The 22340-nt window shown below is 42.6% G+C and overlaps 1 long non-coding RNA gene across 1 annotated transcript in view; it reads left to right on the top strand.

Moving 5' to 3' along the window:
- The first annotated feature begins 5575 nt into the window (after nucleotides 1-5575).
- Nucleotides 5576-22340, top strand: part of LOC148127108 (uncharacterized) — a 34006-nt gene continuing 17241 nt past the window's right edge. Inside the window, exon 1 of the long non-coding RNA XR_015741938.1 lies at nucleotides 5576-5688. This is a non-coding gene — a long non-coding RNA (uncharacterized LOC148127108). The remainder of the gene's footprint in view (nucleotides 5689-22340) is intronic.

Below are 22340 nucleotides of genomic sequence, written 5' to 3'. Positions count from 1 at the left end.
TGGCCTTCACTCTCTGTTTTAAACAGATAAAAAAAAACCCTTTTTTTGCCAGCAGAGAGAATATCTGGCTTGGTATATATGATAAGCCACTTTTCACTCATCATCAGACTGTGAAATCTAAGTCACTGATCTGCAGGCTACATTCACAACATTGGGTAAGGAGAGGATTAAAGCATGATTCTCTTAATTCAGTCTCAAGAACAGAGACCAATGGTTAATTTTTCCCATCCTTATCTGTAAGAAGTGGAAAAATGGTTTATGAGAGGTAAGATTACTAATTTAAACTATATGCACACTTTCAACTCGAAAAACCAGGTTTGGTAGGGTTTTGTTTTAAATACTTTTTCCCAATCTGTTTGCTAATAAAGAGACAAACAGAAATGAATGGGCCCACACTATCAGGAATAAAACAACTTTCAAATCAATTTCAGCTTGATTAAAACAAGTTCCTGTCACTAGGCCAAATGTATTTAAAGCTCTTTCCACAAATCACTTGGCATGCCGATCATTTGAATGTCTAACTTACAGTATACAGAATGTGCATTTGATAATTTTTTTCCCACACATCATACTGTGTTAGCACTCTTCAGTTTTGAGCAAAACTTCAATTAGGCTCAAAAGCATTTTTAGAATATATGATTACCTCGGAAGTTTCTGCTTTTCTGTTTCAGTACTAAAGTAGAAACATAGAAATGATTTTCTGAAAAGTAAGAACATTTAAATGCTGAAAATAAGCAGAAACATTTCTCATATTATAAGCTAAAATGTTCTTCATTTGTTTGTGGTTGAGAGTAAATAGAATAAATTTACTAATAAATTTACTAAAATAAATTCTACTAAATAGAATAAATTTACTCTATTTACAGTGAAAATAGTGATCTAGTAATTATGGTTCATAATCCTTAATTCATAGCTTATTGTTAATCAAATGAGTCTTTTAAAATTTGGGTTTAGTATGTTATGTCGTGATTTGAAAACTGTAGTTCATGATTTAGCAATTTTAAATTTGGCCAATTATGACTTAGTCAAAAACCAGTATTGACACAAGCCATGGCTTATCCTAATGGGCAAAACAAGGCAATTTTCTACAGTCTGTTTTGTCTGCTGCATTGATCTTCCCTTTCCTCTTTGTGGACAACATACTTTAAAAAGAAGCTAATGGGGACAAGTATTGTTGCCATGTCCTGCACTGGGCCAGAGGGCTATAAGCCTTACATTAGTTGGATCATTGAATTGTAAAACAAGATTTAATCACCTGCACTAACACATGTAGGTATACACATATAGTCAAAAAGCTTATTTTCTGATTACTGAGAGAGAACAGCTGCAAGAATAGCGCCAGCTCAACTTCCAGAAGCAGTTGAGCTGGTGCTAGGTGGTAAACATTTAAAATCTGGCTAAATATTAGATTTAAAAAGTTATTTAATTTTTTTTCTTTTTTAATAATACTTTTATTAAAGATTACAATTAGAACAATAAAAATGTAGTCCAAATTAAATGAAAATAAAAATCAGTAAGCACAAAAAATAGAAAAAAATAATATAGCAAAGAAAAAGAAAAGAAATATATAAATTACTTCTCCTTCCTTCATTGCAAGTATAAACAATTTTAGTGACTTAGCACTTTCTCTTGAAATACAACAAATATAAACAAATAATTAAAATCTTGTTGTTTGAATCCTGATCAGCCAAAATCCTTTAAGGCATTTGAATGCCACATGCATTACTGGAACTCCATTTTATTATTGTAGGGTGTAATAACACTATCTAAAAGCATGATGAGAGTCCATTTAGTGTATGTAGTGATGAAAGTATCAGGCTAGAAACCAGGAAGCTTTGAGTTCTAGTCCTGCCTGAGGCCCAAAACCAGGTGAATGACCTTGGGCCTGCCATTTTCTCTCAGTCCTAGGAAACAGACAGTGACAAACAACTTCGGGAAATGTTGCCAAAAAAACCTGTAGGGACTTGTCCAGGCACCTGCTAGGAGTGAACTCTGATTTAAAGGCACAAAATAACTAAATAAAAAAAGCCTGACAAAGATTCTTCCTCTCATCTCTTATAGTAAAAAAAACCCCAAGGTGATGTATACTTGAATTTTTTTCCTCACCACTTCCTGTCTATCTGAGCTAGATTGATTTTTACACAATGGTGGCTGAATTCCTTTTTCAAGGCCATTTCCACCATCCTCGGCCACAGAGGATAATACTGATTGATTTGCAGTCCAATATTAAATGCTCACTGCAATCCCACATGGAATATCTTACTTTCAGGCTTCAGGCTGCTCCATATGAACACCAAGCATCTGAGTATCCCTGATGAGAGTACTGTGTAAATGAGTCCTTCCTTCCTTAAGGAAGCTTTGGGGCTGTTTATGAAAACTAGGGATGAATGAGGTTGACCTGATAGCGACTGTTCAGTTTTACAAAGAAGAAATGGGAATGCTCTTTTAGCCTCCCCAAATAAGGTAGAATGAGATGCAAGTATAATGACGTTTCCCTTGACAGTCAATCTCAGGGAAAATCTTAGTCTTTTGCTGTGACTTGACTGGTTGCTCCAGGCTTTAAAAGTTGGCTTAAACCAAATAATGCTTTTTTTTACTTCCCCAGCCCAGCTCTGTTCTTGATGTGTGATGGTGTGAGGATTTATATGTTAATCCATCACACAGAGCATAGAAGCCACGAGTAGATTGTCCCCTATGTAATATCTCTGCTGGGAGCCTGCCTTTATCGCTTGTTGGGCTGATATTGGACTATAGATCTTCATCAGGCCGACAGGCCTTTCCACCCTGTGGGCTATGGGCCCAGCTAATGAAATCATGAGCTGGTCCACTGGCTTCAAATGTGCCTGAAATAAATTCAATTTGTAAGAATGAAGCTAGTCTGAAGTGAGCTGTTTATAGAACGAGACTGAGCAAAATATGCTGGCTTCTGGGAAGGATCTAATCCAGTTAGGGCTGTGAAGGTGGCTTTGATGTGTTGAGGAGGCGGATGGACTTCTTGGCAGCCAGCCACATCTGGGAGGTTGATGGCCAGGTAAATTCAGCCCGTGGGTACAGGCCTCGTTTCAGAATTATTATTGGCTTTTCTCTTTGCTCTAAAATTAGACTGCCCCACAGTTCCTTCAAGACTGTCAATAGAAACTGTCTGATAACAGGGGCTGAACTAACATTGTTTTTCAAACATGGAAGATCGGAGCAACAAAAAGTGCTAAAATCCCCAAATGTCACTTATAAGCAAGGACCATAGAAGGGATGGGAGGGAGCTGCAATTCTCTGATACTTTGGCCAGTTCCCAGGATATTGGTTACCAAATGCCACGAAGACTGTAGCATTTCTTGACATGTATTGACAGGATTGAATTTGCATGATGTGATAGTTAAATGCTATTTGGCTATCGGTACAATCTAGGGCAGGTTCTAGAGATGGCCACTTCCTGTTTGCTCTCTCTATGAAATCTATTTCTTTAGAAAGATTTATCCATGCCAGCCAAATATGAGCATCTTCACTGCTCATATTTGGCTGTGGCCCTTATTTGCGCTGAATATATAGAGAAAATGAGAGAGATGTCTGATGTGAAGGAATGTCTCCTCCTGGGTCTCAAAAAGAAACTTCAAAATTTTTAGATACTTGTAAACGAAACCTGAAATTAATAATAGTAGGATTACTTTTCTCCCATGTTACTGATTTACACAATTTGTATTCCACCCAATTTCACAAACTGTGGATCACTCACATAACATATGGCTTTTCTGTTTTCAATTCCTTTGCTTGGGCTCCAAGTGACTGTGGCTTAACGAAAGAGGTTATCATATTAACCTTATTTACAGTGTGTGCTTGGTAGAGAATTCTTTGAATCCTAGTCAAAAATATAAACTGTTCCACTCTTATTAAATAATTGTTAAAGTTCATTGTTCTTTCTAAAGATTCTCTTTTAAATGCCTACCCTAACAACTGCACAGTTCTTTTGTGCTTAAACAAGAGGCACTACCAGATGGCTACACCCTTAAGTCCTTGAATCTGAAGAAAAGAATAAGCCATAAATTGTTCTGCTCTGACAATTGAGTCTATTCTAATTCAGGAAGAAGACCAACAAGAAGTGTTGTCCATACAGAGCTCATGTGGAATAAGCTAAGAATACTGATGGGTGGATTGCTCTGGCTTAGCCTTCCCTCCACACAATGTAACGTGGGCTGGGGAAAAACCAACCATCCCTCACTCTCCATAATGCCTGGAGGAGTAGGCTGGGGTGAGTATGTATGTTGCCTGAGATGGAGGTGTTTACCACCTTTCCTGTTGCTCAGGTGACTAGCCTTTTCTGTACCTGGGCAGTTGAGCTGTTCTTTACATATTAACAACAGGCAGCCTCCAGATTGAGAACATTTGACTTATGGAAAAGTAATACTTACAAATGGACTGTCTTTTACTTAAAAGGGTGATTCTGAAACACAAGTCTAGCATTTTTTTCAAAACACTACTAAGTCTGGATGTATGAGGAAACTATGTATGCCCTAATACAGGCAGTTCAGAAAGCCCCATTATGTGGGCAGAAGCTTCTGTAGAAGGCCAGCAGGTGGTTTCTCCTACACCCAAGCCATAAGGTCCATAGACAACAGAAGCCAGCAATGGGATCTTCCTGGAGCAGCCTAAGTTCTTTACATATTAACAACTGATCCCAATCCATCATCATGCCTTATCAACCATATCATCAGTAAAGGATCCTATGTCATGTTCGTGACAGGAATAGCATCAGGAGAAGGGAGACATCCTATTTTAAATCAGGGATAGCTAAAGAAGATTTAGCTTCTTCTGCTATGGACTAGGGTTCACTCTGTGAGTTTGTGCTGTTTAAAAGTGGTTAGTGGGGCAGGTTTGTGCTGTGGTTAGAAAGATGTAAAAATGAGTCCTGAGAGTGTCATGAAAATGTGGGTACATGACCTGGAAGCTAGCAACACAGTAATAAAAACAATGTCTTTATCTCCAATAATTCTCCCTGCAGTTGTTTAATATGGAGGTAGCTCAGTGGCTCAGTGGCTAAGACACTGAGCTTGTTGATCAGAAAGGTTGGCAGTTCGGCGGTTAGAATCTCTAGCACCGTGTAATGGAGTGAGCTCCTGTTACTTGTCCCAGCTTCTGCCAACTTAGCAGTTCGAAAGCATGTAAAAATGCAAGTAGAAAAATAGGGACCACTTTGGTGAGAAGGTAACAGTGTTCTGTGCACCTTCGGCATTTAGTCTTACCAGCCACATGACCACAGAGACATCTTTGGACAGCGCTGGCTCTTTGGCTTTGTAACGGAGATGAGCACTGCCCCTAGAACTGGAAACGACTAGCATGTATATGTGAAGGGAACCTTTACCTTTACTAGTATTCAAAACCAGTCCTGTGTTTATTGAATTCCCGGAGACTCAAACTGAAACTCAAGTGGTAAAGCACATGACAGCCTTTACCATATGACTTTTGGGGGAATGCATATCAGTCTCAAGATGTATAGACCAACCTAGAATGATGAGAAATCTCATGTGGCAGCAAGAATGATGTGAATAGTAGTTTTTAGGCCTTACCCCGTGATGTGTTTTGTTTCAGACTTGGTTTCCTGTTATTTCAAGAGGACTGAAGTGTTGCACAAATTACATCATACGCCTCGACCTTCCACTTGAGCTCTGTTGAAGAATAGATTCACCTCTGAATCAAGTGTGCACAATCTCATCTAACTGTAAATACTGTATACCCCTGCAACAATTCCAATTCCTGCAGCTTAAATAGCATACCCTTTGTTTAGAACTTACCGCCCACTCTCCCCCAGTTCAGCACTCCAAAATGATAGTTATAGGCATTGCAGAAAGCACCTTTGCCAACATTTCACAACTTTTAAAGGGATTTTTATTACTGCACAGGATAAATTCTTTCACAGCTTCATTTCGTTGCAAACGTTCAGGTTTCTCTTGCAAGCACAAAATAGGAATGGTAGGATGGGAATAGAGAGCCAGCTTGATCTAGGGGTTAAGATATCAGACTAGAAATGGGGAGGGCGTGAGTTCAAATCCTGCCATAGGTCAACGAGTGACCTTGGGCCAGTCATTTTCTCTCAGCCCTAGAAAGAGAGCAAGGGCAAACCACTTCTGAAAAACCTTGCCAAGAAAATTTCAGGGACTTGCCCAGGCCAATCTCTGAGAATTGAACAGAATTGAACAGAAGAAAAAAAAAAGGATGGCACTGGAGTAAATGTGGTTAGCAATTTCATTCCCCCCACCCTCTGGGGAATGGGGAAAGGGGATGTCCCCCCCCTTTTTTTTTCTGCTCCAGGACAGATAGTAGTTTGAATGAGGCACTAATTGAAAGATGTTGTCTAGAAGCTTCTGTTGAAAGAAAGCAATATCATTATCAAGAAAGTAACATGGATATTTCAGTGCAGTCACCAGGAGCTGAATTTTATTTGCGGGAGGTTTTGTTAATTTGGAGGGTGGGTGGGTATCACCTGAAGGGAAGAGCTTCAGTCATGATATCAGCATGTTTTCAGTGTTCCAGAGATGGCAGGACTGAAGGCAGCAAACAGATCTTCCAGATGCTTTGAAAGTTGAAGGACTGATTGGAAATGGAAAGAAGGCATTTGCATAAATGTCCAAACTGCCCTCAGGGACTGTTCCGCCTAAAATAATCACACAGGAACGATTTCTGAACAATTCTTTGGAGGTAGTAGTGTTGTGAAGAAAAAAAAAATTAAATAGGCACATGTGTGCTTCAGTATGAAAATCATGCAGCCTGAAAATTCAACAAGTTAACAATGCATTTAGAGGATGTTAGGCTGGAAAAGTCTAAGTTGTAAGAAATAATCCGCTCCTCTTGTAATGTAATATAAATTAGTTGGTTTGTTAGGCCTTTGTCTTTGCTGAGTATCCTTTCCACCATAGCTCCTATGCTTGCCTATGAAATGCTTCTCTTTCAAACAACCAAAGAAAATATGTTCTGACAAGCCATCTTCCTCTTCACCCACAAATTCACAGATAAAGAAAACCTTTCTCCTACAAATGACTCAAGTCAATAATGCCCCACTAAGCCTTAATAGGTAGATTATACGCTTTGGGCAGGCTGGACTAATTTATCTTTCTCTTATCATCATCTCCTGTCCCCCTAATACTCCACACTGATGTAAGGGGGGGAGTCCAAGGCCTCAGGCCAGGTCCACGGAATGAAGCCCTTCCCGCCATATATCAAATGCTGATTATGCCAGGGCCCTCTGATGACCCTGACTGCCAAATATAAATAGATGAAGCTTCCGCAGGGGGCAGCATCCCTTGGGATCTTCAGGTAACCCTGTTAGCCATTTGTTGTTTAGATTAGAAGACACACATAGCAGTGGCCCTATCAGGCAGCTGTATTTGCTGTCACAAAAAAACACCACCCACTCTTCCCTTTTCTTCCTTGATCCAAACCCCAGCTGCTCTGTTTAACCAGAGGTTTTGGGTGAGGTGGGGTGGGGGAAAGGCCTGGCAGAAAATGTTGGAATAATCTGTAAGGGGAGTTCTACCTCTCTCTGACTCCATAGAAACTGGCTTGCTTTAAAAAGCAGAACATCTCTTTATGCTCTGCTGATAGATTGAATACTTCTAGAGCAGACCTGGGCATTTTACAGCCCGTGGAACCTTTCTGGCCCTTAGGCTGTCCTTATCTGGCCCATAGCGGTGATGGCATTGGCGTTGGGGCAGGACATCAGCATTGGGGGGGGGGCAAAACATTGAGGTTGGGGGTGGGGGGCAGTAGGGAGACAGAGGGGTGGCAGGGCAGCAGGATGGCTGGGCAGCGGTGGCAGCCCTCCATAAGAGTTACAGTTTCTCATGTGGTCCCTCGTGGAAATTAATTGCTCCATCCCTACTCTAGAGTCTAGGTCAGTACACTGTATAGTCCTCCCAGTTGACAGGACATGGGCAACTGTAGATTAGTTTGGTAGTAATTAGTAAAAATCCTAGCTTTCTTGCATAGCCCACAAAGAATGTGCTCAGGGTAAAACTGGTCTTACCATTTATCACGGAATGCTGTGTGGGGCACAGTTACAACTAAAGCTAGTAACCCCAACTACATCTTCTTAATGGTACTAACAAGCATTAGGCTTGATCAAATCCATGATAGACTGCAGTACACAATATCTATTGGGTCTAAGGCAATGATCATGCCATATGGAGGATTGTGACTTGGAACGCAAGATGAATAAATGGCAAAGAGCATGAATTAATTAAAGAAAATTTAAAAAGTAGACTCATGTATCCCTGATACTAGGAGAAAGGTGAATAAATGGCAAAGAGCATGAATTAATTAAGGAAAATTTAAAAAGTAGACATATATATATCCCTGAAACTAGGAGAAAGGGAAAGGATGTAATAGATCTTAATAAAGATGGAGGAGAGGTGATGAATACACACAAAGATATAATTATGACAGGGTTAAACTGTTGGAAAGTATGAATTGATATTTTCAAAGTCATGTGAAGGTATATGTAAATAAGAACCCATAAGTTAGTGATTGCCTCAGATTAAACTCCAGTAAATGATGATGATAGAAGAACTAGAGATGAGTTCTGGGAAATACTACGCAGCATCCTAAATCAATGTGAGCCGGGAAAAATAATATTTTCTACTGGGTCACATGAGCGGAGTCACTTTTATTTAGAACTTCCATCCCATTCCTTTCCTTTCTTTATGTAGACCCCAAATGTTGACTTTCAGATTCCTCCATGCTCTGTTTGGGAGGCAAGAGGGTGGTCTCCATCCTTCCACTGTTTTTCAGCCTTAGGCTTACCCAAGAAAAGCCATATAGAGTAAAAACACCAAGTGGTCTAATGCTATTGCACAATGAACTAACCCAGTGGCCCCCAACCTTTTTTGTGCTGCGGCCCGGTACCAGCATCACAAAATGATCCGTGGCCCGGTACCGGCATCAGCACGCATGACAAGGAAAGGCGAGCTGAGCGACCGGCCAGCCAGCCGTCCCCCGCTTCTCCCTTCCACCTTCAACTCCTCCTTTGTACCTTTGTCGATGGGCTTCGCTTCGGGACAGCCACTCAGCTCACCTTGCCTTGGGTGCTGAAAGAATCCTCGTGCCTTTAGTTTTGTTCAAAGCCCCCCCCCCCCTTTGATGATACTAAGGCACAAGAATTCCTTCAGGACCCAAACGCCACTTTGCAACCGGAAAAGCTCACCCAGAAGCACTTTCTCGTCAAACAAGATGGCGCACCCAGCAAACCGGCGGCCCGGTAGGAAATGTTCCACGGACCAGTACCAGTCCGCAGCCCAGTGATTGGGGACCCCTGAACTAACCCATACCGCTCCCAACCCTTTCATAGTTTAAGAGCAGAATGGTAGCCACTGAGAGAAAGTTGCTGCCAGGACCATTCTTGGGGTTAAAGCAGGCAAGAGGGTGGTCCCAGCAATTTGATCGAAACCTCATCACCTCTTTTTGTAGCTTGCCCAAAAAGTTGGGGCTTTTATTGTGCTGCTCTGGCTGCTTGGATATTGCTGTTTCCTGCGCTCATTGATAGTCTCTCCCTGGACTCTTGGGCCTCTGTGCTGGTTCACTGCGGAGTGACCCTGTCCTCATTTTGAATATGCAAATATGAAATAAGCAAAGTGATTGGCTGACTACCCTAGCTTTGCTGCTCTCCACCCTCCCCTCTATATCACGCAGGAGTGGGATTCTCTTGGTTTGGACCGGTTTTACAGAACCGGTTGTTACAATTCTACGCAGTTCGAAGAACCGGCAAATCGTGCCCCAGGCTGGCCCCTCCCTCTCCGCCTACCCCTCCCCTCTCTGCCCTCCCCTCCCAGTCAGTTGTTAAGGTATTTCTTTTCTTTTTTCCCCTCCTGACGATCAGCTGTTCTGATGATCAGCTCTGCTGGGATCCCCCTCGCTGTCTTACTGCTTCTCCCAGGATGCTTTCCTGAGGCCCAGGAGGCAAAAAGGGGCACATGGGGGTGGGGGTGGTGCTGCTCCCCCCCCCATGCTCCATTTTTGCCTTCCTGGGCCTCAGGGAAGCTTCCTGGGAGCAAAAACGCTCCCCAGGAGGCTTACCTGAGGCCCAGGATGCAAAAAAATAATAATAATGAAGCGGAGGGGTGCTGCAAGAAAAAGAAGAAGCCACACCCACCCAGTCACACAGCCCCACCCACCTAGCCACGCCCACCTAGCCATGCCCACAGAACCGGTTGTTAAAAAAATTGAATCCCACCCCTGATATCACCTATCAGCAGGAAAAGCATCCAGCAATTATAGGATTTGTATCTCCCTATCCACCCTCATTAAGGTTCCCCCTGTACCATACTATAGCAATAGCACTTAGACTTATATACTGCTTTATAGTGCTTTACAGCCATCTCTAAGCGGTTTATAGAGTCAGCTTATTGCCCCCAACAATCTGGGTCCTCATTTTACCCACCTCAGAAGGAGGGAAGGCTGAGTCAACCTTGAGCCTGGTGGGATTCGATCTGCCAAATTGTAGGCAGCTGGCTGCAGAAATAGCTTGCAGTACTGCAGTCTAACCACTGCGCCAGAGGTTATGCCCCATATTATGTGGTAAATTGAGTGGAATAGAACATAAAAAGGAACGAATGGCTCCCGGACTCCTTTCTTTTCCTCTCCTCCCCCTACCTTTCCCTCCCCCCCCCCTCCTCTTCTCTCCTTCCAGATTCCATTAGGAATAATGGGATTTTATCTCAACATTTAACACTTTTTCCCACAAATCTCTTGTGCTGTCTTACAGCACTGCTGGCTGAGCAGTCTATGGTATTATGCAAATTAGAATAGATCACTATTACAGCACCACTGTTTCCAGGCCTTTATAAATTAGATGGCAGCAGATGAGGTTGACCAAGGACCAGATAAGAGAACATCAGTTTGGAATGGCCAATAGGGGCCATCCTGATTTTAACAGCCACTGTTTTTGTCTCTGATATGAGTCATGTATGTACCCAGCCAATCGTGTCTTAGTCAGTAAACCATGGTTAAACAATGGCTTAAGGCAATATGTGAATCCAACCAATATCTTTATGCTTTATCTACAATCCCAATATTGGATATGACATGCCTCACCCTTTAACTAGAAATGTCAACAATATATTGTAGGGAATAGAATTAGTAGGATAATTCAACAATGCTTTTGCTTTTAGACTGCATCCCCATGCTCAATTTTATATGCATTTTTTTGTTAGGAACATAGCAAAATATCTCCATATCTGGATAAATTAATTATTGATCAAGGCCAATAATGCAAAGCCGAAGGAGTTTCAAATGTTGCTGTATTTCAGCTCCCAAACCTTTTTTACCAATGATCAGGTTGAATGGGACTTCTGGGAACAATAGTTTATCAACATCTGGTGAACCATATTTCCCACCCTGGTCTACGTGCCTAATGCAGTAGCTTGCTGGAATTTCAGACATGGCAGGTTTTCACATTATTCCTTTTGTGAGTTTTCTTTTGGCTGAAAATGAGTAAAATTGATTCCAGGAATAGTATATACAAAGCATGGCCTTTAAACCTGAGCTGCAGTCATGGTTAACCACCCATAGATTTAAATAATGGGTTCACCATTTGCACATCTACTTTCATCTCAAGGCTGAAGAATAATATTCATTCAGAGCAATCCGTCATTATTATTCAGTAGCCATTGTTCATTATTAAATAATGGCTTGTTTAAGACAATCTTTAGTGAGTTCGTGGCTGAGATCCAAAAGAGGGACTTTTGGATAGTTTCCAGTTTATGTGCTACACCATCTTCTTCTGGGATATTCCTGTTGCATGATTAAGCAACAATGATGAGAGAAGCAGAAGGGTAAACCATCCTGGCTCACTTTTTATTTTTGCAACCAAGGAATCCCAAAGTGATCTGCGCTGAAGATTATTCTTTCATCCAAATTGAAATTCTGCTGGACAATTGACTCTCCCACCCCATAGCCTCAAAGATAAGCGAAATGTTATGTCATCCCTAGTTTAATTTTTTCCCCCCAGTAGCAAACAGATAACATCTTTTCTCCCTTAATTTCTACACCTATCCCCTGAAGCCTCTAGTCTGAATTGAGTTCAGGAAGCAAGAACCTTAACAAGACAGACTGTAAGCAGCTTCACTTCTGGTATCGTCTTTTTTCCAGTGAAGCCAGGAATGGGTTATTTTTCCCCCTAATGGCGGGTTCTGTGGTCTCTGGGCAACACCCACTTGGCTAAAGGGGAAACTGTGGTCAAGTTTCAACATCACAAGTATTTGTGGAGCCGTCCACGGCCCAATTGCAAAAGACACAACCAAACAGATGCTGTGAATTTCTCTGTCCTGAACTGCCCTCTGGGCAATGTTTGCTGCCTCCTTGTGGGAGGTAAAATAATGGTGCCAATTCATTAGATTTTCATCTTCTAAACACTTTAGAGTTTATCCTGTGAAAAATAAAAAAGACACCTACCCTTCTTAGCATTTAGTCTGGGCTACTGGCAAAATTTTGAAATTTCTGACCTGTAATTGACAGCTTAGAATACAGTAGCATAGAAACAAAGCCTTGTTGGGGTCTGGAAGTTTCTGGGTGATAATGACTACAGTACAGCTGAATTATTTAATGACAATAGAGCTTTTAAATTAATGTGTTACTCGTTCTATCTTGAGCACTAAGAAATCTACTCAGGGTAGGCTTCTGACTGAGAGTAAAAGTATTCTGTTCTAATCCCATTAAGATTTCAGCCCGATGTCTATATATTGAAGTGGCATTGAACTTGGTGGGATTTACTACTGCACAGAAATATGTGAAATTGCACGTTGAATTTGTATTATTCTAGACAGAGCAACTCCAATGTGAAAAAAAAATATCTAGTTCAAATCTCATCTGAAGTATTTTGAACAATCTTATGCCTTTTGGCTAACTTTCCTCATTTGATATATCTAGATCTATTGGTGTTACAATTCCCAGTCTTCATACTGTAAGAACAGAATTGCTGCAGGACACCTAGTTTAGAAATACTGCCTTACACCAGATTTGAATCTCTTAGTCTTTTTAAGATGTTGTGATTTTTACTGTATTTGGATGGGAGGATTGAGTGATCTTCAGATTTTTAAAAATTTTATCTTCAGGGAACATTTTCGCTATCTGTATATCTCCTGAAGAAGCCCTTGATGGTGCAAATATTTATGAGAAATAGTCTAAGCAATTGCAGAACAATTTTTTAAAAGGAATCTGATCTATTTATTGATTCATCAAGCATCACGGATTTTTAAAAAATATACAGCATTGAAAAAGGATTTATTAACACAGTGATGATCAGAGGAGGGAGTCAACCTATTTTCCAAAGCACCTGAAGGCCAAACAAGGAATAATGGATGGAAACTGAACCAGGAGAGATTCAACCTGGAAATAAGGATAAATTTTCTGACAGTAAGAGAAATCAACCAATTGAACAGCTTGCCTTCAGAGGTTGTGGGAACTTCATCACTGGAAGCTTTCAAGAAGAGACTGGACTGCCATCTGTCAGAAATGTAGGGTTGCCTCCTGTGGGTGGGGGTTGGACTAGATGACCTACAAGTTCCCTTCCAATTCTGTTATTCTGTTAAGTATGTTGAGACACTGGGAAAGGTACTGTCTGGCCCCAGAGCATTTCCAGGCTGAAATATTTCCTCTTTTATTTTTGTTTTTTATAATCTGTGTGGCTTGGATGGGACTCCACCAAATTGCTGTTATTTTTGGATACATTTCAGTTAGAGGTGGCAGTAGAAGTTCCTAAGGTGGAATGGGGAAATTGTTTTAATCAAATATCTATGCTCTTCCTGATTCATGTTAAACTAAAATCATTTTTAGATGATACAAACACAAGTTGTGCCTGAAAACACCTTCATGGATCAGAGCACAAGAAAAATGTAGACAAGAAATAATAGGTCAACATAAAAGGCTAAGTTAGCATGAAATAACAGTTTTATTAAGGGGAATATAAAATAAAACCAAGAGAAAAACTGGTGGCAGAGGGATATAATTATCGATGGTTTGCAATTATTAAAAAGATTTAAAGTAGATAAATGAACATATGAGTTTGAACATTGTAAGACTGAGTTTGAAATAGAATTGTCTGCAAATGATGAACAGGTAATTGTTAGAATGTATAAACTTCTGTTGAAGTTTGAAACAGAAGAAGTAAAAGAATATAGGATAAAATGGGCTAAAATGGTTATGATATATGTGATTGAAATTTATACTATATTATAACCTTAAAGAGAATTTTTGTAAAATTATATACTGAGAAATTGTCTAGAATGTATAAAGGCACTTCAAATTTATGTTGGGAATGTGATCAACATTAAGTGACATTTTGTCATGTTTGGTGAATGAATAAAAAATTGTAGATATTTTGTGTGAAAAAAAAAGTGAAATGTTGATTTATGGTTTTGATGATTTGACAGGATAGATTATAAAAAGAAGAGTATTATGTTGTAACCATAGAATAAGGAAATAAATTTGTAATTGTAGTTATAACTGCTGTAAAGAAGATCAGAAACTACTTCTTTGTATCTTTTTTCTTTCTTTTTTACTTTTACTTTTTCTTTCTTGCACTTTGATTTCTTTTTCTTTTCTTTTTTTCTTCTTTTCTTCTTTTATATTACTCTGTATTACTTTTATCTTCCTTTTAAAAATCTTTAATAAAATTATATATGTATGTATATATGTATATGTATATATACATAGGTTACAAGTGGTAGTACTGCCAACAATGGGGAGAATCGACAGCATGAGAACAAGTTGCATAGGGCTTGAATCCTAAAGGGTTCTTGATTAGAGTTTGAAAGCTGCTGGTATAAAGCCTCTACTGGCTTAGTAGTAGTCCCCATAAGCAGATCTTTCCTCAATTCAGAATCATACTCTAGTTTTATGGAAGTCCTTTTCTGAAAGCTACTTGATTTGAGGAAAAGTTGTGGAAAACACGTTATTGTTTTCCTTAAACAGGTTATGGTTACAATGTTATAGTATACAGGTTATATACAGAATGTAGTTCACATTATATAGAGGGCACCTCTCTTTATAAGTGTATTAGTATGATACGGTGATGGCATCAGCTTGCAAGCTTAATATGATCTACAGAGAATCCTCAAGATCTAACATTTCAGTCATTGGAGGAAACAGACCAGTCTTCCTCCTGAAGTCACTCCAGAGTTGGCTGCAACAGGCTTTAAGGAAGAACCCAGTCCCTAGCCAGATTCACATGCCCATGGATTGCTTAACAGTTATTGCTGGATGAATCCAGAATTTGCTAGATTCATACATCCCAGGAGACTTCTACCCAAAGTTTCCAATCATAATGGCTAAAATAAAAATAATCAATCACGCTTTGGGTCTCTCTCTCTCTCCTCTCAATTGGCAAGTACAGTAGCCTGATGCTGGAGATAATGTTCTGCTGGTATAGCCAAAGGAAAAAGGAAGTCAGAGTGATGAGCACCTCCTTCGTACCAGATTTCATATGTTCCAGGAAACAAGAGAAAGATGTGCAACAGACTCGCCCTTCTGCTTTTTGTTCTATAGTTGGAACCAAAGAAGTATTTTGCACACTTTCCCCATGGTAAAACATGCATTTCAAATGCACAATTTCAAATGACGTTCCCAGTGTGTTTTGGTAATAATTTTAGCAATGGTAATTAATCATGGTCCTTCATAAAACTGTGGAATAATATCAGGACAGCTATTTTCTTAAAGCATTTTACCAATTTTATTTATTTATATATATATATATATATATATATATATATATATATATATATATATATATATATATATATTACACATTTCCCACTCATACATTATACTGCAGGGAGAAGCAATACGTGCCCTCAAGCCTCTTCCCCCCACCCCAAATTCGGATAGCCTCCTCCCCCTACAAGAGATTGCCAAAATTTGGTTTTCTATCTGTCGATGGAGATTCTCAGTCGTCCAGATCATGGTTGTCCCAAAGGTGCTTTTTCAAAAGGCAACAGGACTTTCTTGTTCTGCTAGATGACATTTCACTTCTCATCCAAGAAGCTTCCTCAGTTCTGACTGCATGGTGGAGGATGGAAGGAATTATATTCCTTGCAATTGTGTGGTCGTCAGCCTTGTTTCTCAGAGTCGTTGAGGCCACTTGGAGGTTTATCTGTGCCCTCAGGCTCCCATGTTCTACCATTTTGAGATGGGACATAAAGGAAAGCTAGTAAAATAGGCCCAACATGATGTTCAAACATTCAACTAAAGAAATATTATCCCCCCACCCCCACCCCCACCCCATCTGTTCCTAATGTTGGGATCATGTAGAACCACTGAATGTTTCAAAGCTGAAAGCAAGGGCTGGGTTAAAAAAAAAAGCCTAAAGTTCCAATGTTTGTTTCCTTGCATGTCAAAAATAATCTCATTTTCAGCAGGTTCCTGGGCTTCATAAAGAGATGCATATAAAGATGTTGCTTCAGTACTGTTCATCTGAGTGGAATACATTTTTTGCATGTTTGTCCATGACCATCTTGTCAAAGCAGAAGAGAAAATGTGATTTTGATGTATATGCCTTTATAGATAATGATTGTGAAAAATCATCCATCTGCCTAATTGCAACGGTTTGTTGTTATTTTTTCATGTTACCCCCTGATTCAACCTAAGTTCCTGAGTAGGGAGACTTGAAGGTCTATAGGTTTTTAATTTGAGAGATGTTAACTACTAGTCAATCATTTAGTTCAGCTTGTTTGGGTCAATTGCCACTATTTTTGTTGAAGCTTGCAGCGTAGAGGAATGTTTAACATGTAACAGTAAAATCCTTGGGTTGTCAGAAACCTATACCATATTCAAGATCTTAGCTTTTAAATTAAGAAGCTTTATTAAATGGAGGGAAAAGACAATAAGGAGAATCAATCAGGTAATATAAAACATACACAGATTTTACAGTAGTCTTTAAGTACAGTAGCCTAGAATAGATAATATTCCAGAGAATGTAGCATGCTTCTTTGAAGGACACAAGAGTTACCAAATTGTTCTGTAGAAGACACATTTCAATAGGAATCTCCCTCCTATTTTGGTCTCTTTAAAATCTGAAACTTTAGATATGAGGAAGTCAGTTATGGAAACATGATTTGTTCAATGTTAGGCAAGCAGCTTCTGGAGAAATGGTCTGTTAATGCTAGAAGTAAGAGATATAAATTAGTAGAGACTTGCTACTTACTTCTAGGAGACAGAACCCATTAGTGTCATCCACCAATTGTGACAAACTATAATTCCCAGTATTCACCATTAGCTCTGTGGAATGGAGCTGCTGGAACTGACATTCAAGGACAGCTGGAGCCACAGGCTTACATTAGAATAGAATAGAATAGAATAGAATGGAATGGAATGGAATGGAATGGAATTCTTTATTGGCCAAGTGGGATTGGACACACAAGGAATTTGTCTTGATGCAAATGCTCTCAGTGTACATAAAGAGAAAAGATACATTCGTCAAGAATCATAAGGTACAACACTTAATGATACTCATAGGGTACAATAATCAATCAAATCATACTAGGAAACAATCAGTATAAATCATAAGCATGCAAGCGACAAAGTTACAGTCATACAGTCACAAGTGGGAGGGGATGGGTGATAAGGAGTGATGAGAAGATTAATAGTAATAGTAGTGCAGACTTTGTAAATAGTTGGACAGTGTTGAGGGAATTATTTGTTTAGCAGAGTGGTGGCTGTTATGTCCTGAGGACTCAAGGAGTTCTCACTCAGGTCCACTCACTTTGTGTGGGCGTTATTCCCCCATTCCCCATTGGTTGGTTCTCCCCAGCAGCCAGCTATAAAAGCAGGCTGCGGGGTCCAACTCGCTGCTGATTGCTGTGAGCCAGTTCCAGGCTTGGCAAGCACGGTCAGCCCTTTATTTGTAAAATAAAGTACTGTTGCACTCATGCTCTGGTTCAGCCTCTCATTGCTCAAACTTAACACTGGCGACGAGGATGGGATGGCTACCAGAAGCACCTTGCAACCGCTGAGTCACTAGCCACCGATCTACAGCCCAGAGAGAGCGATTGGCTGGCGACAAGGGAAACGCTGATCCGCAGCCAGAGAGAGCGGTCAGCTAGCGAAACGAGCGATCAAAAAGAGCAAACGCAGATCCGCAGCCAGAGAAAGCGGTCTGAGTCAAATAGTTAGAAGCGTCTGTAGCCGCTTGTTAGCCCCGCTACGGGGAAAGTGAAGCGCTGCGAGCCGCAGCCGCTCTGCACTTGGCGCGAAATTCAAACGGGTGTCATTTGAATTTCGAGCCAGTAGGAATCACAGCACAGCGCTGTAGAGAGTCACTAACGCCCACTTTTTTGGCGCGAATCAAGACACCTCCAACGGCTAGCAGCCAACGTGGTAACCCAGAGAGAGAAAAGAGAGGGTAGCAAAAAACCTCTCCAGAGCTGATATCACTAGTAACTCACGAGCGTTCGTAGTCCCAGAGAGATTTTTTCCGCAGGTAGCCCAGCCGCTCCAGCACCATGAGTTCCAATCCAGTATTCCCGGCGTTTAAACCAGACGAAGAGAAGTGGGAATCGTATAAGAACCGTTTCAATCATTACATCGATGCGGTCGGCCTGTCGGATGCGGGAGAGCATCGGAAAAATCCTATTTCCTAATCTACTGCGGAGCCACCATTTACGATACCGCTGCAGCACTCGTGGCGCCGAGAGAATTGAAAAACGCCCGTGGTCCGAGTTGCTTGAGATCCTCACAAACCACTACGCTCCCAGGCCTTCACAAATCGCCAGGAGGTTCACGTTCCGAATGAGGAAGCAATCAAGTAAGGAGACCATCAACCAATATATGGCCGCCTCAGAACAGCAGCCCTGCACTGCGGGTTTGGAACATACCTGGAGGACATGCTCCTCGATCAATTAGTTTGTGGGGTCAAGGATCTCAACCTACAGAGGCGACTGCTAGCTAAAAAGACCTCAACCTCGCAAGCGGTAGAGAGGCCCTAGCAGCCGAGCTAGCAACGAACTCAGCCACCGAAATTCAGGGCCCAAGCGCCAAGCTAGCAACGTTCCCAGTCCATTCCGAAGAGGTGGAAGCGGAGGAAGGCCACAACGATGAGAACGATGTCCATCACCTCACCAATGACAGACGGTCGCAGGTAGGGGCCAAACAAGAATACACCGGACCACCCAAGCACATCACCCTGTGCCTAGCCTGTGGGGATCACATCAAAGGGCCACCTGCAAGTTTAAAGGAGCCGTTTGCAACAACTGCCATAAGAGGGGGCACATTGCGAGAGTCTGCCAAGCCCCCAAAGCGCTGCACAAAGACCCCGTCCTCGCACTCGGGACCACAGAGGCAAGTATTAAACTGTCGCACGCACCGCCTTGCCAGGCGTACTTGCCACTCTGTTAGTAAAATTTCTCTCTCCGTTTCCCTAGAAGGTAAACCGTGCCACATGGAGGTTGACACAGGGTCAGCGCTCTCAATAATCTCGTGGAACACCCTCAAGAGACTCCACCCCAGCCTATCTACTACCCGGCTTCAGAGATGCCAGTTCGGTCTGAAGGACTACCAGGGGAAGGCCATTCCCGTGATCGGCAGAGGCAAGTTCTTTGTCAGTTTTAGAGCTTTTAAAGGCCACCTACCTCTAGTGGTAGTTAACGGCAATCTACCCACCTTATTGGGGCTCGATTGGTTTCCCCACCTCGGCCTAGGGTTAACAGGAGTCCATGCTGTCTCAACCTCAGACACTGACTCCTTATTCGCTGACTACGCAGATGTGTTCAGCGAGGAGCTGGGGTGTTATAATGGAACCCCATCTCGCTCACCGTTGACCCCCAGGCAGTCCCAATCAGATTAAAACCACGTAGAGTTCCATTTGCTATTCGACCAAAACTAGACGCTGAATTGGATAAACTACTAAAACAAGGGGTCATTGAGCCAACAGATTTCGCCAAGTGGGAGACGCCCATTGTCACACCCTCAAAAAGATGGTAGCCTGAGAATCTGCTCGGACTACAAGACAACAATCAATAAATATTTACAAGTTAGCGCCTACCCCGTGCCCGTCATTCAGCACTTATTGCACACATTCGAACCGGGCAGTATCTTTGCTAAATTGGACATGTCTCAAGCATATCAACAGTTCCCTGTTGATAACCAAACAGCGGAACTTCAGACCATCGTCACTCACAGGGGTGCCTTCCGATGCAAGCGTCTCCAATTTGGCGTAAGTGTTGCCCCGGTATTTTTCAATCCCTCATGGAGCGGATTTTACAGGGCCTCCTGGTGTAGTACCCTACTTGACGACATCTTGGTCTCGGCCAGGGACAGACCCCAACTCTTCCAGAGAGTGCGAGCAGTGTTAGAGAGGTTCAGACAGCATGGCCTCAAGTTAAAAAAAGAAAAATGCGCCATTGCCACTAGACAGGTGGACTTTCTGGGTTATAAAATTGACGCCTCTGGCATTCACCCCTGGAGTCCAAGGTCAGGGCGATCCACGAAGCTCCCACACCGACCTCCAAAACGGAGCTACAAGCTTTCTTGGGGCTCCTAAACTTTTATGCATCCTTTTTGCCCCATAAAGCCTCAGTAGCCGAACCCCTACACAGATTACTAGACAAAAAGTCACCGTGGCACTGGGGGCACAAAGAAGACCAGGCGTTTAACGCCGTCAAATCACTACTTACGTCAGAGGCAGTGCTCATACAATTCGACCCCAACCTTCCTTTAGTACTGGCAGCAGACGCATCCCCTTTTGGAATTGGGGCGGTCCTTAGTCACCGACTCGCCAATGGCGCCGAGGCCCCCATCGCCTTTTTCTCCAGGACGCTCTCGGCCACGGAGCGAAATTACAGCCAAATAGACAAGGAAGCCCTAGCAGCTGTTGCAGCCGTGAAAAGTTTCACGAATTCCTTTTGGCCACTTCTTGAACTGGTCACCGACCATAAGCCCCTCCTGGGCCTACTGGCCGGTGACAAACAGACACCTCAAGTCCTCTCCCCTCGGATGACAAGATGGACACTTTTCCTAGCGGCCTACTCATACAAACTTATCCACTGCCCGGCAAAACCCTATCCCACGCTGACGCGCTCAGTCGCTGCCCCTTACCCGCTCCGGCTGAAGACCCAGCTCCTGTCAATGCCATTTTTGAAATCACCCAGTTGGACCTGCCCATCACCGCCCTTGACATCGCCGCCAAAACCAAGGCAGACCAAACGCTCGCCCAGGTGCTCGACTGGGTGAGGAGGGGTGGCCGGGAGGCAATGTTGATAACAAATTCGCACCCTTTAAGACTCGCATGCAGGAGCTGTCCAGTTTGCAGGGTTGTCTTCTGTGGGGCACTCGAGTGGTCATTCCGACCTCGCTGCGTACCCGAGTCCTGGAAGCGTTGCACGAGGGACACCCCGGCATTGTGAGAATGAAGGCGTTGGCACGCAGCTACGTGTGGTGGCCGGGTCTAGACGAGGACATTGTCAATTGGGTAAGTTCCTGCAGCATTTGCCAGGAATCCCGTCCTGCTCCCCCATCGCCACCCCTACCAGATGGGAGAGCGCTAGCGCCCTTGGTCTAGAATCCATATCGATCTGGCCGGCCCGTGCATGGAAAGATGTTCCTAGTGGTCGTGGACACTTATTCCAAGTGGATAGACGTGGCGCAGCTATCCACGACCACCACACTAGCAATCACCAACGTGTTAACGCGCCTGTTCGTTACACATGGACTACCCGACTCCTTGGTCTCCGATAATGGCCCACAGTTCGCATCAGTAGAATTCAGCCGTTTTGCAGCCAACCTAGGCATTCGCCACATTTTCACAGCCCCATTTCACCCTGCGAGTAATGGGTTGGCTGAAAGGGCCATCAGGACCACCAAAGAGGCCCTCGCTAGGTTTGGCAGAGATGACTGGCACCACAAACTCTCACGGTTCCTGATGAGCCAGCACTCAACCCCCTGTACAGTCACCAATAAGTCCCCAGCGGAACTTCTGATGGGCCGGCGCCTGAGGACTGTATTAGATAGACTGCACCCACAATACTGCCCTGACTCTCCCCTCGCTTCCACTTCGGGGGTTAGACATTTTATGTTACAGGAGCCGATATTCGCAAGGAATTTCGCTGGGGACCCACTTTGGATTCCGGGCGAGGTCATCGCCGTCACCGGGCCGAGATCGTATAGAGTAAGGCTGGAGGATGGTCGCGTCTGGAGGAGACACATAGACCAACTCAGAAGGCGCCTCAACAACCTCGCAAACAAGAATCCAGAGTCTCCAGTCGAAGGGGAACCGTCTCATCCGCCACCCAGCCACACCGCACCCAGTGACCAGTCTGCGCCAGCGGTCGTTCCGGTCAGCCCAAACTCGGATGACAGTGCCCAGAGAGTTGACC

Source organism: Pseudonaja textilis, chromosome 2 (assembly GCF_049901715.1).
Source record: "Pseudonaja textilis isolate UNSWEBS1 chromosome 2, rPseTex1.2, whole genome shotgun sequence".
Lineage (NCBI taxonomy): Eukaryota > Metazoa > Chordata > Lepidosauria > Squamata > Elapidae > Pseudonaja > Pseudonaja textilis.
The sequence above is the reverse complement of the archived record's forward strand: the minus strand, read 5'-3'. Positions and strand labels throughout refer to the sequence as shown.